This window comes from Topomyia yanbarensis, chromosome 2 (assembly GCF_030247195.1).
Source record: "Topomyia yanbarensis strain Yona2022 chromosome 2, ASM3024719v1, whole genome shotgun sequence".
Lineage (NCBI taxonomy): Eukaryota > Metazoa > Arthropoda > Insecta > Diptera > Culicidae > Topomyia > Topomyia yanbarensis.
The window spans coordinates 225356433-225372513 of NC_080671.1; the positions used below are offsets into that span (position 1 = coordinate 225356433).

At 42.8% G+C, this 16081-nt stretch overlaps 1 protein-coding gene across 1 annotated transcript in view; it reads left to right on the forward strand.

The window, feature by feature from the left end:
• The first annotated feature begins 217 nt into the window (after positions 1 to 217).
• The window catches only part of LOC131682930 (sodium/hydrogen exchanger 9B2), a 588370-nt gene continuing 572506 nt past the window's right edge, over positions 218 to 16081 (forward strand). Inside the window, exon 1 of the mRNA XM_058964739.1 lies at positions 218 to 420. The gene's annotated coding sequence lies outside the window, so the exon portion shown is untranslated. The remainder of the gene's footprint in view (positions 421 to 16081) is intronic.

A 16081-nucleotide genomic window follows, 5' to 3' on the forward strand; every position in this document is an offset into this window, starting at 1 on the left:
GGGTGCAACTTATCACAGCTACGACGTTTGAACAGTCTGAGCCGACGATAGGCTATAACACATGCAGACCGGCCGTTTGGTTACAGCGGTACGCAGCGAAAGTTACCCCAGCAAGCACCGAAACCACTCTGCTGTACAGAATACCCGTTGTATTCTCCCGTACTGATTCAGAACCCTCCCAATGTACATGCAGACTACGACTAAGTAGCTGCATATAGCCAGAGAGCCCCAACCAGATGACAGAAACCACAATCAGTGTACTCGAGCCGAACTAAAATCACACCGGCCGATCGAGCGCAAACACGTAATCACCGGTTGCACCGTTGTAACCATTCATATAAGTGAAGACAAGAAAAATAACACAGCTGATCGGTACAAGCACTGGTACACACAACTGCAAATTTTTAGAAAAGAACAATGGTAAGACTGAAGTATGCTTAAAGCCACTATAATTTCGAGCACAAATAACACTTAAATTGCAAATATAAACACCGGCCCTTGATTCATTCAGGCGACAATAACACTGATGAACATTTTAAAACATATATCACAATTAAACTGAGCTAATAGCACACTAAAATAAAACAATTTTATAAGCACAAAAAGAAACTTGCGTTCACCACCATAAAGCAGTGCTGCCAAAAAAAAAAGAGGAGTGACGCTGTCAGCACGAAGTGCTTCCACAAAAAGGTCCTTGTCGAATTCCTTTATTTTTCACTTCCGCTCGCCAGTCCTCACTCTCTGCGTCGGCGTACGATTTCGCCGACCAATGGTGTAGGGGATGGCTTGGTGATCACTATATGTGTACTGCTCACTAACTCGCCAATTCATGTCATCCATCAGCGACGCGCTGCAGAATGTTACGTCGATGATGGATTCCCGACCGTCTTTACGGAATGTGCTAGCGGAACCTTCATTGCATAGCTTTACGTCCAGCTTTGCCAAAGCTTCCAATAGGCTGTAACCTCTTGCGTTGGTCAGCCTGCTACCCCATTCCACGACCCAAGCGTTGAAATCTCCTCCTATAACAACCGGCGTTCGCCCGACTAACGTGTGTGTGTAACGGACAAACTATCAAACGTTTTTCTCAGCAACGGCTGAAGCGATCTTAACAAAACTAATTTTAAATAAAAGGCCTATCACCCAGACAGAACGCTATTAAATAGATTTTGATTCTGATGTTTAGTTTCCAAGATATGAATGTTTGAAGGTGCAAAAATCGCGTTTTTTGCAGTTTTTTTTTAAATTTGCTGCCGAAATTGACAATGTAACTAAACAATTTATATATTTTTACAAAGCTTATACGAATACCTCTCGAGCGAACTTTAGATGTAGTCGGACTATTATTAAAAGAGGTATTTAACATTAAATGCGGACGAAAGATTTTTATCATTTCCCATAGCTGGAATTAAGACCAAAAACATTCAATGTATTATTGGCTCCAAAACGGATAATTTTAGGTCAACAGTATATTCAGACAATTTAAAGCATACAATATGCCCTTTCTTTTGGTATTGTGATTTTACTGATTAATCCCCCTACGAGTGACATATTTTTATAATATTTCTTGGAAGTGATTGTATTGAAAAAATGCCTTCAGCAAATTTGTAGCTATCACATTTGCGAATATCTTTACTGAAGACATCAAATACTTATTTTGAATACTTTAAAAGTTATGGCTTGTTGTTTGTGGATTACCCTTTGTCGCCTATTTATTATTCAATATTGTGATAATCCATTTAAATGAGCTAACTATTATTTCGATAAAACGAATTTCGTATTTCATTTTTTCTATCTACAACCGCTAGAATAACCACCGAATAATTCCAGCTTGTCTAGATGGAACTAGATTACTTTTCAGGGCAAAAATTTTCATTTTCGCGAACCTCCTGACTTATAACCATCGAATCGATCTGAAACATATCTCGTAAAATAAAACGCGAAATAAATAACTTCAAGCAGCGGTGTAGTCAAGAGGAGGATTTGGGGTTTAACCACACACCCCCCTCACCCAAAAAAATTAATTGGGTTGAAGTAAAAAGATTATTGATACTGACTGATTTAATTCAAAATTACAATGAAAATTAGCTGATCAGTACATTGATAACTTATTGTTTGAAACATCATGAGGACCTTTCAAAAATTGCGATCCTTATCTGTAACTTGATCGCACAGTTGTCTAATAACATCAATATCAAATACTTGTCTAAAAACATTTCAATAGAAGCTCATTCCAGAGTTCTGAAATTAATGTTAATTGTTATTGTTATTGTTATCAATCTTGGCATCACTGTTTGCTATACCCCGGTCGTCAACAAAGCTAGTAGTTTTCTTTTTAATTTATACTTGTTGAACAATAGTGATCGCTTTTATTTTTGTACTATTTATTTTTCGTGTTAATCGGTTGTGCAAGTACATTGAAGTTTCGTGAACTTAACCAGCATCATATCTGATAGCTGCAAGTGTTGTTTTTTAGTAAAAGTGATAGTTTTGTGTTTTTTTCTACTTGACGTTATCACTTTGCACAACATTACGCTCAATTTGTTGGCAAAAACGACATCTTCTGGTGGATAGCTGATAGTTGCATGCAAGCTCGCTTCATTTTTGCTGCGTTTATTGCATACCCGGTAGGCGTTATTTTCATCGCTCCAAAGCATGGCTTGTACCAACTGCTCGAAAGTCATAAATGCTTCTGAGCGAATCACCTGTCGTGGGTACTGCGGAAATTCGTTTCACATGATATGTGTCAAGATGAATTATGGCGTTAGTGATGTCCTGGGAATCCACTCACGGAATTTATTCTGGATGTGTAATGGATGTGCTGATTTGTTTTGTAACGATAATTTGCGTATAATGGCTTCGCATTATTGCAACAATACAATGCCCGACGACAATTCTCTGAAATCATTAATGGATGACATAGCTGATTTAAAAGATGTCGTTAAAGCTCTCTCGGTTAAAGTCGACACAAAACCGCTATCTACAACGGTAAATATACCTTGCTGCATATAATCCCGTTCCAAACACTCCTAAGCGCAAGCGCGAAGATGATCTGCTCATAGCAAATATCACTAATATTCGTGGAGCAAAAGCTGCGTTTGAAACGATAAAAACAGTATCACCACCTGAGGAGCTGTTATGGGTCTACTTGTCTGCATTTGATCCCAGCACGACGAACGATGAAGTTTCTACACTTGTGAAAGATTGTCTGGGAAAGGATATGCAACTAAAAATAGTTCCTAAAGGCAAGGATCTCTCATCGCTGAGCTTCATCACCTTCAAAGTTGGCGTTAGCAAATCATGCAGGGATAAGGCTCTGTCCAAAGACTCTTGGCTGGAGAACATCTACTTCCGTGAATTTGTGACCAATTCAAAAATCCAACGGCCTATCATCAGGATTGCTGCGGAGAAGAACCCATCTGGTGGTGGACAGTAGCGCCAAGCTATCCCGGATAAACTCGTCTATCTAATTTCATGTTCCTCGGTGAGCGACCTCGGACTACCTGACGAATCGGCAACTTCTTCTGTGTCAGGTAAAGCCAAGAAGGGTATATGTCCTTCCGAAGTACTTAAAGATGCTGCACACCCTCAATGTAAATTTCACTTACAGTCTGCTGATGAACACAACTCAATCGACTCTACAACTCCAGCGAACCTTCAATGTCAAAATGATAATTTCGATCGCATCGCATCTGTCCGCTCAGGTAAACATTTGAAGATTATATGTCCTTCCGAAGCTACACGTGATACTGCGCACCTTCAAGTATGCCTCCCATTGCAGTCAGCCGCTGGACACAACAGTTCTGACGCAGTCATTCCCTCCGCATCGCAGCTCCTTCCCCTTCCGGACAACAGTACATCCTGCTCTCCTCGCGCTATTTGCGGTGATGGTGATCATCGAGCCCGCAGTCCTGAAACTTCGCATGCAGCACGACACCTCTCACATGACACTGATGGTTTGCGGATTTACTATCAGAACGCGAGAGAACTTAAGACGAAAATTGATGACGTGTATTTAGCTGCTGTAGACGGTGACTACGATTGCGTCTTCACCGAAACATGGCTTGATGCGCGGATAACATCTGTGCATCTTTTCGGCGATGCTTACACCGTATACCGTGCGGACCGAAATAGTGGCAACAGTATTCGCGGACGTGGAGGAGGAGTTTTGATTGCTGTTTCCATCGCATTTGCCTCACCTCATGTGAGATGGATGTAGGTAGTTTAACCAGTGTTGAGGCTGTTTGGGTTAGAATGACAACTCCATCGAGGAACTTTTATATTGGTACCATCTATATTCCTCCTGAAAAGCGACTCGACTGCAATATCATGCAACTTCACATGGATGCTGTGTATAACGCTTCTTCACAAGCTGGGGTGGATGGCGTGATGATTGTCCTTGGTGATTTCAATCAGCCAGGGCTCATTTGGGTGCCGTCACGACACGGATACGCTTACTCAGACCCGATTGCTTCGACAACCAACATCTCCAGTCGTTTGCTACTGGACGGATTTGCTTTCAACTGACTAAGTCAAGTAAGCATGATTCCTAACCACCAGTCACGCCTTCTAGATCTCGTCTTTGTTATTGAAACTATTATACCTGTATGTTCCGTCAATGAAGCATCCAGCGTGATTGTTCCACTTGACAATTTTCATCACGCGCTTGAAATCTAAATTGGCACTATTCGCTCAGCTCAGTAAGCAGAAACTCTTTCTGTCGACCGTCTCAACTTTCGCAAAACTGATTTTGTAAAGCTGCGCAGTTGTTTGTCGCAAATTGAGTATACTGCATGCCCAAGTGAGTGTTAATGTTGCAGTTGCCCTCTACAAGCGACTACTACTGAACTGTGTTGAGACCTCAGTGCCTAAATGTCAGCCTCCTAGCAAGCCGCCCTGATCAAACAGCACTCTTCGAAAGTTAAAACGTACTCCTGCAAAAACCCTACGTGCGTACACAAATCGACGGAGTCCTCTTTCTAAGCGCATGTTCACTTTAGCCAGTAATGAGTATCGTTGTTACAACAAGCTTCTGTACAAATGCTATGTAAACCGCATCCAGAATAATCTACGCCGAAACCCGAAGGACTTTTGGTCATTTGTCAACACGAAGCGAAAAGAAACTGGACTTCCATCAAGGATGCTTTACGACGGCGAAGAAGCTACGACAACTGTGGCGAAATGTACGCTGTTTGCCAGATTCTTCTCGAGTGTTTTTTCAACTGACTCGCCAACCGCAATCGAACTCAAAAATGCCTCTCGTGACGTTCCTGATTGTGCTGTTGATTTTGATGTGTGTACTGTCTCTGAACAAATGGTTATATCTGCAATCCTGAAAACCAAGTCATCTTATGCACCCGGCCTCAGTGCTATACCTTCAACTATATTGAAAAAATGTTCGGACTTACTTGTAACACCACTTGCATATATTTTTAACATATCGCTTCAGCAGCAAACGTTTCCTGAGGATTGGAAATGTTCAGTAATGTCCCGGTATTCAAGAAAGGTGACAAACGCAACATAGCGAACTATCGCGGAATCACTTCGCTAGGAGTCGAATCTAAAGTGTTTGAATCAATTATCAACGAAGCGTTATTTTCTGCTTGTCGACACTACATCAGTACATCTCAGCACGGATTTTTCCCAGGACGTTCAGTCGAGACGAATCTCGTCTGCTTCACGTCATTTTACACGGAACAAATGTCTAAGAAATTACAGGTGGATACTGTTTACACTGATCTAAAGGCAGCTTTTGATAGAGTTAATCATGAGATAACAAAGCTTAATAAGCTAGGGTGTTCTACTAGATTCTGCCATTGGCTTCGATCCTACCTTGTACACCGTGAAGTCGTTGTTCAAATTGGCGATATTGTTTCAGAATCCTTTTTCAACACTTCCGGAGTTCCTCAAGGTAGTACGCTAGGTCCACTACTTTTTTCACTGTTCGTGAACGATGCGGTTTTCGTTCAAAGTGGAGGAAAGCTGTTTTTTGCCGACGACTCCTAATTTTTTTCTTGTTATACGGAATGAAGCCGATTGCCGTGAGCTACAGCATCTTATTAACACCTTTTATAGCTGGTGTGTAAGAAACATGATGGTCCTTAGCGTTGCCAAATGTTTTGTCATCAGCTATTATTGAACGAGAAATATGCTTACCTTCAACCACAGATAACAGACGTTTAGGCTAGAACAAAATTTCTTCAAAAACCTGTGTAAACTTTCAAATTGATATACGTTGAAAATCCGTGTTTCACTATTGCCATCTGCGCAACTGTTTGCTACACGTGTTTGACAGCTGCACTCGAACTGCATTGTAGTGATCACTGCGCCATCTGCAAACGTTTGTCAAACATGTTTCAGATGTCTGATTTATTCGGAATTTCAACAGCGGGTATTTACACACGATTCAAATCGAGCCTATACGTCTGTTATCTGTGCTTCAACTATAACATCGCGGGAACTCAGCTACAACGCGTTGACCACGTGAAGGATCTAGGAGTCATTCTTGATGAAAAGCTAACGTATACTCATCACGTCTCAGCGACCATCGACAAAGCCAATCGATTGCTGGGATTTATTTTCAAAATATTCAACAAATTTCGGGATCCTCTATGTTTCAAGGCTTTTTATTGCTCATTGGTGCGCCCGCAGTTGGAATTTGCAAACGTCGTTTGGTGCCCTTATCAAGCTACGTGGAGCCTTAGGATCGAAGCAGTCCAGCGTAAATTCATACGATATGCGTTACGTGAATTGCCGTGGAACGATCCATTAAACCTGCCATCGTACGAGGATCGTTGTCGTCTTTTAGGACTTAATACTTTAACACGCCGGAGACATGCAGCGCAAGCTACCTTTGTGTCAAAGATTCTGCTGGCTGAATATGATGATCCGGAGCTACTAGCGCATATCAGCCTCTACGCGCCTACCCGTTAATTATTTAGGTTTTAACCTCAGAGGTCATTCACCTTTAGATTTTTAAAATATAATGTATATTTCATTTAACAATTTAAACTTTATGTTCTTTAGAATTCTGCTCCGGATTCGTCCTCATAATGGGTCTGAAGAAGTTCCACTCGCTGAGTGTTCTTGAGTATGTCAAAGTATAAGTGTTCAGTGGGCCATGGAAGACCTCCCCAACGTCCCATTTGGGGTGTGGCGGAGGGCCCATGCGCTGGCTGCTGTCTTGTTTAGATTTGTGCAGATTGGCTCCTTTTGAAGATATGTGTTGGTTGATGCCAGGAAATCTCCCTAGCACCCGGTATGGGTGTGGCGGAGGGCCCGCGGTTGAGGAATCCATTATATATTACTAAGCAAGTTTGCATCTTTGAGAAATTTTAAAAGGTTATCTTCGGGTACGGGATCATTAGAAAGTATTTCTCGAATGGACGAAGACATGTGGTATGTTTTTCGTAGATCTTCCAACTCTTTGCAGTTGACGAGCAGGTGTGAAATTTTCTTTTCGCCTTTTTTGTAAATTCGATGTATATATCTGTGGTGGGTACTTCCTTCGATAGCAGTTTTCTAGCTCTACGACCTATGGCTGCTATTCTGTCTGCGTCGGTATTTCCCCGAATGCCACTGTGTCGATTGCCCAGATTCGAGTGCCGTGAGTACACCTAGTGAGTCAGAGAATATTACCGTGGGTATGTTTTCCGTTTTGTTTGCGATTGCCGTTGCTACAGCCGAAGTCTCCGCTGAGAAGACGGAGCAGGTGGATGGTAGGCGGAGGGCAAGGCCAGTTCCAATGCCACTTACTCCCACTCCGACCCCCTCATCCGATTTCGATCTGTCTGTGGAAATTTGGACATGGTTAAGATATTTCCCATTCAGAAGTTGCCGAAACGCGGCTCCTACGACATTGGGGGAATCTCCTGCCTTGATTTTCCGCGATAAACTGATGTCGATGTTGGGACCTCTGTCCGACCAGGAGCGTGGCCAAGTTCTATGCCGCCGGGCAATGATTGGTAGTAGATTCCCAGAGTACTTTTCGTAGATGTCATTTGCTATGTTTTGCAGCAAACACTCATTTCCTGATGTCCGTTCGAGGAATCCAAGAGCTCTTCTGAGCACCGTCGCAGCTGTTGTCCATCGAAAGGGGAAAATGCCAGCCTCCACGCATGCAGCTTCGGCTGGGGTGCTTGGTAGTAAGTTTTGACCCCAGTCTATCGCTTCGTGATAGACTGGGGCCAAATTTTCTATGACTCCCTCTAAGTTTCTACTAGTCAAACCGTAGAAGATTCTACTACTAATGATTGCTTGTGACACGTTTAGAGCGGTTTTACGATTGCACTTCGGATGACGCGAGCTTATCGTCCGGACTACGCGCTTTCGACTTTGGCAGTCTTTCTTGATCTGCCGAAAATGAGGTATGCACGTCATTTTATTATTATTATTATTTACTATTATTTATTTATTGGGCTTCAACAACACAGGGTCATTCGCCATACGTCATTTTCCTGTCCAGAGTGACTCCTAAAATTTTTGGCTCTTTCCGAAACGGAATTACGGATCCGTTCAAAATAGGTCTGTCAGTGGCTATGTGGTAAGATCGACAGCAATGGGTTATAATGCTCTTGCTTGCAGCGATGTTGAAGCCGACCGAGTTTTCCCATCGACTAACGGCATTAACCGCAGCTTATATTTTTATCCTGATGCGTGCTTTTGTTTTGCCGGTAGCTACTAAGACGATATCGTCAGCATATACAAATATGTATATATCTTTCGGGAGTGCGGAAAAAAGTGAGTTTATTCCAACTAAAAATAGTGTCAAGGCTAGCACCGAACCCTGGGGGACTCCGTTGAATTTTTCAGAAAGGGTTCCCCCAATGCCTACTCTAAAGCGACGGTTGCTGAGAAATTCTTTCACGAAACGGCCAAGATTCCCCCTTACCCCCCATTTGTGTAATTGTTTAAGAATTCCTGCTCGCCAAACAGTGTTGTACGCTTTTGCAATATCCAATAATGTAATGTCGGCGTGTTGGCCGCTGTTTAGTGTTTGGTGGATTACTTCTCCTAGAGAGCCCAGGTGAAGACACGGTCCTAAGCCCTTTCTGAAGGCAAATTGTCGTTTGTCTAGTAGTTCGTTGTCTTCCAGAAAGGTTGATAATCTCCGGTTAACCATCTTTTCGAATGTTTTCGCAGTACATGGTAACAGGTTTATCGGTCTAAAATCACTTACTGATCACTTACTCAGGTATTTTTTGGGTAACGGCACGACGAGAACCGTCCGCTAGTCGTCTGGGAAGGGTCCACCCTCCCACAGTCTATTGAAGCTGTCTAGAAGCGCCCTTTTCCCGGCTGGCGAAGGGTGTCGAAGAAGAGGATATCCCACTTCGTCGAGACCCGCGGAATTTCCACTGGATGCACTGAGTGCTGCTGCTAACTCGGATCCAGAGAACGGCCTATTGTAATGTTGACTGGAATCGGGTGTGAACACTGTTGGTGTCGCCTCATGAATAGCTTTGCGGTTTGCGAAATTAGACGGAAGGGATTCATCTGATTCCATGAGTTGAAAATGCCGCCCTACTTCATTCGCAATTTCTTCGGGATCCACGGTCGTTACGCCGTTAATCTCGAGAGGCAGTCCGTTCTGTCGGCGTTTGACACTAATTATGTTTACCCTTCTCCATAATTCGACCGTCGAGGACTCTGGACCTATGCCGTCAAGGAATTCTAACCAACTGTCTGCTTTTGCTTTTGGATAGCTGCTCTTTCCTCATTCCTTTTCTTTCGAAAGTCTGCCGACCTATCATTTCACCATTCTGGATGGTGATTTGGCGTTTTTTATAAGGAATCGTAAGGCTTTCCTGCGTGCTTTCAAAATCGCTGCTATCTCGTTATTCTACCAGTAAACCGCCTTAGGTGGGGGTAATCCACTGGTTCGTGGGATGCTTGTTTGTGATGCTTGATGTGCTACCTCTGCAATTTCCGTTAGTGAGTATTGTCGGTCCCTATCGAGGCGATCGTCTATAGTTGCTTCATAAGCAGCCCAATCCGCTTGGTCATACCGCCATCGTCTTCTTCTAGTGGTTGTAGGCGGTATCTGGTTGTAGTGTATCTCTATGGGGTAGTGGTCGCTGCCACTCGTGTCCTTATGGATCGACCATCCACAGGAGCCTACCATTGATCTAGAGCAGATCGTTAGATCGATTGCAGATTCAGTTCTGCCGCGCGTGAATGTTGAGCTTCCGTCATTGAGGATGACAGCATTTGCCTCCTCTACTGCTTCCATCATTGCATTAACACGATGGCAGCAGCGGGATGACCCCCACGCCGTGTAGTGGGCGTTTAAATCGCCCATTACGAGAAAGGCTGCCTACATCTGACCGAACAGTTTCAGTAGTTTGGCTTTGACATCTCGTACATATTGAGGAATGTATATTGTTGCTGTCGTACATTGCCTAGGGTACGTAATCCATTTGGCTACAACGATTAAATCTGTGTCGAGTGAGATTGGTTCAGCTTGCAGATCTACTCTGATACCAATGCCTACTGCCTGATGTAGGTTGGAACCGCTAGCGGTATCCCAATTGTATCGGTTTCCGAACCACGGTGTTCGGCCCATGTCTTTTCGTAGGTGAGTTTCTTGTAGAGCCAGACAAATTGGTTCCGTTTGTGCGATCATGTGCTGCAGTTCTCCATGGTTTGTTCTTAGACCATTGGCGTTCCATTGTATGGCGATTAAGCATTTACCCCCCCCGGATTGTGTATGGCCGATCTGGAGCTATGATGTTCTGTTACGCTGGTAATGATGGACTGGATTGTCGGTGTTGGTGGTGTGATGGGTTGTACGATATCCGGATATTCTTTAACTTTGGAATTCTCCTTTTTTGGTTCGTTCTTGACCCTCCTAGTACGGTGCAGAAAAACGTCGGCGTTTGGTTTGAGCAGTTCCTTTCCTGATTTGGGCGAACTGGGGTTGGTGGGTAGTTCGTTCGAAGCATTTTCTCCGATAATTGGTGAATAGACGAGTGGTATGGTGTTAACTGGTGTGTGGTCGTTGATTTCTTTGGCGCTTCTTCTGTCTGTGAATGTGGCTAGGTGTCATGAGCATCCGGCTACTGACTAAGATAGCGATGGGTAGGTGACCGGAAACTGTGGATTGTGCGGCCGATATTTCGTCCGTCTGGCCCTACCACTGTAGGGCTACTGGAAGGGTTCGGCCCGCCGATGCATTCGTTGGTTGACAATTATAATGCTTCGTCTGTTTGCTTTGCCTGAGTAGTTGTCAAGACCGATTCCACCGAGTATGCTGTTGTTGTTCTTGCGATTTTTTCTAAGCGGGCGGCCCGCCTGCTCGATACCTCGACAGCCGTTGAGGCAGCGGAAAGGACCACGAAGTCCGCCGTAGGTTGAGTGCCGAAAGTAGTACCAATTTATGGGGTGTCTGCTAGGAGATCTTGAAACGGGGTACTGATTTGCATTATAATGGTATTATTTGTACTTGCCTGAAGGGTTTTCAATGGTCCGACAGCCGCCGGAGGTGTATCGGGGTGTGCCGGAACGTCCCCGGTCGGGGTCAGCGCAGGCGAGTGGTTTGATGTTATTTCGTTTGATGTTTGTTTCATTTTTTCTTCTTGATCTAGAATTAACTCTATTTGATGGTGGTGAAATTTGTAGTTCGTTATTGTCTGTTTCAGTCGGAGAATTCAATAGGGATTGTACCCTCTTTATTTCGATACTGGTTGAATTTTTCTATGGGTTCTATGGAGCTAGGTCTGATTCTCGTATTCCTTCGTTGTTCCATTGTCGAGTTGGCTTCCGACTTCTTCTTGATTGGACTCCTCGATTTGTCCTCCCTTTTGTGATTTCGCTCCATGTTCCTTTTGCGTTCTTGTTTGGAGCTCTCCTTTTTCTGGCTTTCGTCGGTGGAGTCCATCTGTTCTAAAGTTTTGCTATTTTTGGGGATAGCACCGATAGTAGGTTGCTGTTTTTCCTGGCTGTCTTCGAATTTTCCATCAAGTTTTTGTTTACTGGAGTCTTTGAATGCACCTCGAAGGGCGGCTAGTTCTCCTAAAACCTTTTCAAGTTGTTGTCATTTCTCCGCCAGTTGGGTTCTCAAGCTGCGTATCTCGTTATCTTTTGCGTTTTCCACTTGCTGATTGAAGTTACTTTTCTTAAGTTTTGTCAGCTCATCTCGTAGCAGTTTTAGCAGTTTTTTTCGCTACATGTCAGACATACCTGCGGGTTGGGGCAGGAGCGGCTACCGTGACCGTATTTCCCACAATTATAGCACATCATAGGTGTCGTGTTGGCGAACGGGGGTGCGGACTAGTCCCATGAAGATCGTTTCGGGGAGGTATGACCCTGAAAATGAAAGCACGGTTAGGGGAGTGTTTATCGCCTTACCTTCGACTTTTTTTGTGATGCGCCTGACGACCGCCACATTTCGTCCGCTCAGCTCTTGGACCAATTCTTCGGAGCTAATATTCTTGGTATCCACATCGTATACGACACCCTGCACGAAATTTAGGGTTGGGTGGGGGATATTTTCAATGAGTTGTCCATTATTGAGGGATTTCATCTCTAGTAACGCGTTGTATGCTTTTCTCGACGTTGTTCTCAATACATACCGCGTGCCTCTGGTTTCTTTGACTGCAGATATAATCTTCGTGGGATCGGTTTGAAGTTTCGTCCTGACGGATTGGAGGATCAAGAATGGGTTAGCGGGTAGTCGTTGCTCCGCCTCCCCCTCTTCATTTACCGCCCGCATTAAGAGTGTTTGTGTGTCGATTACATCCCCGGAGTCCATATAATCAGGTATAGCGTGGCTAGAGGATGGTCCTCCCTCCCTAATTGATCTAATGATTGAACCAGCACAATACACTACTGTGTATAAGTGAAAATTTACGGAGCTTAACAGTAGGCGACCTATTCGCGACGCGTGTTCGGTACAAACTCATCAATGATAATCATAATCATAATTTCCTATCATATTGAGTTCAGTTTTGAAGGGGTGTACTGTAATACGGATTAGGATCTTTGTTGAATAGGAAGTCCATCTGTTCTAAAGTTTTGCTATTTTTGGGGATAGCACCGATAGTAGGTTGCTGTTTTTCCTGGCTGTCTTCGAATTTTCCATCAAGTTTTTGTTTACTGGAGTCTTTGAATGCACCTCGAAGGGCGGCTAGTTCTCCTAAAACCTTTTCAAGTTGTTGTCATTTCTCCGCCAGTTGGGTTCTCAAGCTGCGTATCTCGTTATCTTTTGCGTTTTCCACTTGCTGATTGAAGTTACTTTTCTTAAGTTTTGTCAGCTCATCTCGTAGCAGTTTTAGCAGTTTTTTTCGCTACATGTCAGACATACCTGCGGGTTGGGGCAGGAGCGGCTACCGTGACCGTATTTCCCACAATTATAGCACATCATAGGTGTCGTGTTGGCGAACGGGGGTGCGGACTAGTCCCATGAAGATCGTTTCGGGGAGGTATGACCCTGAAAATGAAAGCACGATTAGGGGAGTGTTTATCGCCTTACCTTCGACTTTTTTTGTGATGCGCCTGACGACCGCCACATTTCGTCCGCTCAGCTCTTGGACCAATTCTTCGGAGCTAATATTCTTGGTATCCACATCGTATACGACACCCTGCACGAAATTTAGGGTTGGGTGGGGGATATTTTCAATGAGTTGTCCATTATTGAGGGATTTCATCTCTAGTAACGCGTTGTATGCTTTTCTCGACGTTGTTCTCAATACATACCGCGTGCCTCTGGTTTCTTTGACTGCAGATATAATCTTCGTGGGATCGGTTTGAAGTTTCGTCCTGACGGATTGGAGGATCAAGAATGGGTTAGCGGGTAGTCGTTGCTCCGCCTCCCCCTCTTCATTTACCGCCCGCATTAAGAGTGTTTGTGTGTCGATTACATCCCCGGAGTCCATATAATCAGGTATAGCGTGGCTAGAGGATGGTCCTCCCTCCCTAATTGATCTAATGATTGAACCAGCACAATACACTACTGTGTATAAGTGAAAATTTACGGAGCTTAACAGTAGGCGACCTATTCGCGACGCGTGTTCGGTACAAACTCATCAATGATAATCATAATCATAATTTCCTATCATATTGAGTTCAGTTTTGAAGGGGTGTACTGTAATACGGATTAGGATCTTTGTTGAATAGGAAGCGAAACTGGAACTGCTGTTTTAGTCTATGAAAATTAGAACAGCCCACCAAAAAATTGTATAACTTCATGCATTTCCTGAAAATGTTTTTATTTTGGGAATGCGTCGAATTGAGACGAAAACGTTATAGAATTAATAACGAGAAAACCACCTTCCAGAAGTAGAGGAATTTATGAAAAATGGCGATTTTTTCAAACTTAGTCTCAAATGAAAGGTACAACGTTTCCATAGGCTGCCATTGAGTTTCATTCAATTCCGACTTCCGGTTACGGAGTTACAGGTTGAAGAGTGGGGTCACGCATGAAATTCCCATATAAATCGGAATCAGCATGGTATCTAAAAGATGCAAAACTTAATAAAATGTGTTCGAAAATGTTTGGATTTATAGTATCAGCTCACTGATGCCCAATCAAATCCACGTTGGTCACATTGGACACGTTCGGCGAAACCGGAAGCTTCAGGAAAGTAATTAGGTTCCTGAATTGAATTCATATCTGCTTCTCAAACATGTCTGATTCGATTTTCCGATTCAAACCGATACCGCGATGAATGCAAAAAGGTTAAAATTTCGCTAGAATGTGTGTCAAACAAATTGCATTTGCAGTTCTAGGTCAGTGATGGCCAACCGAAGTCTTATTGACGACATTGACCATCACCAACAGTTCCGTCAGTGTCACGGAAAAGTAACCACCTATCAACATTAACAAACTCACAAGGTTTGGCCGATTTTCACAAATTTAGTCACAAATTAAACGTATATTATCCTTATGGTCGTCTATGATATTTCATACGGATCGGTTATATGGTTCCGGAAAATAAGACTGAACCGTCCGGTCACATGAAATTTCTAAATAAGCCAGAACTAAAATTTTATTCTCAAAAAGCATGAACTCACGAAATTTCAGAAATCATATTTGTATTTTCGATGCCACATTCAATGTAATAGTTCCATGGCTGTTCCGAAAAAAATGGTGAAGACTTTTGGATCGTTTTGGGCATAAAAGATCCTTCCTACACATGGTGCAGAACCGTCAATTACTGGTCCTGATGGTTCAAATTTTCGATTTGGTCCTTTTACAACATTTTAGAAATTGAATATTGATTTCCTTTCTTGTATTTTGACAACTATGCCATGTATAATGAAAATGTAACTTGCACATTAGAAAGTTTATAATGAACATAACCAACCATGAAATCCTAGTGTTCATGATTGAGAAAGGCACAATTACACCGTGGGTTAAAAAAGTTTTTTTTATTCAGTTCATTTATTTGATAGGTACAAATGCGTTAGCTTGGCGGTGCCAAATTCTTTTGTTTTACATTTCTTACAAAAGAAATGTATAGGATTCGCTCAAACTTTGACAACTTTTTCCGAGGCCCGGAGGGCCGAGTCTTATATACCAATCGACTCAGCTCGACAAATTGAGACAATGTCTGTATGTGTGTGTGTATGTGTGTATGTATGTATGTACAAAATGTCATGTAATTATCTCAGCAATGGCTGAACCGATCTTAATGAAATTAGTTTCAAATGAAAGGCCTAACGTTGCCATTTGACACTATTATTTTTGATTTTCGATAAGTTGTTTACTTTCTGAGATATGGGCGATTTTGTCAAAACACAGCAGGTTTTTTGCAAATTACTTTCGAACAATACAATTTTGTCCCACAAACTGCACATAAATAGAAATAATCATAATCATAATTTCCTATCATATTGAGTTCAGTTTTGAAGGGGTGTACTGTAATATGGATTAGGATCTTTGTTGAATAGGAAGCGAAACCTGAACTGCTGTTTTAGTCTATGAAAATTAGAACAGCCCACCAAAAAATTGTATAATTTCATGCATTTCCTGAAAATGTTTTTATTTTGGGAATGCGTCGAATTGAGACGAAAACGTTATAGAATTAATAACGAGAAAACCACCTTCCAGAAGTAGAGGAATTTATGAAAAATGGCGATT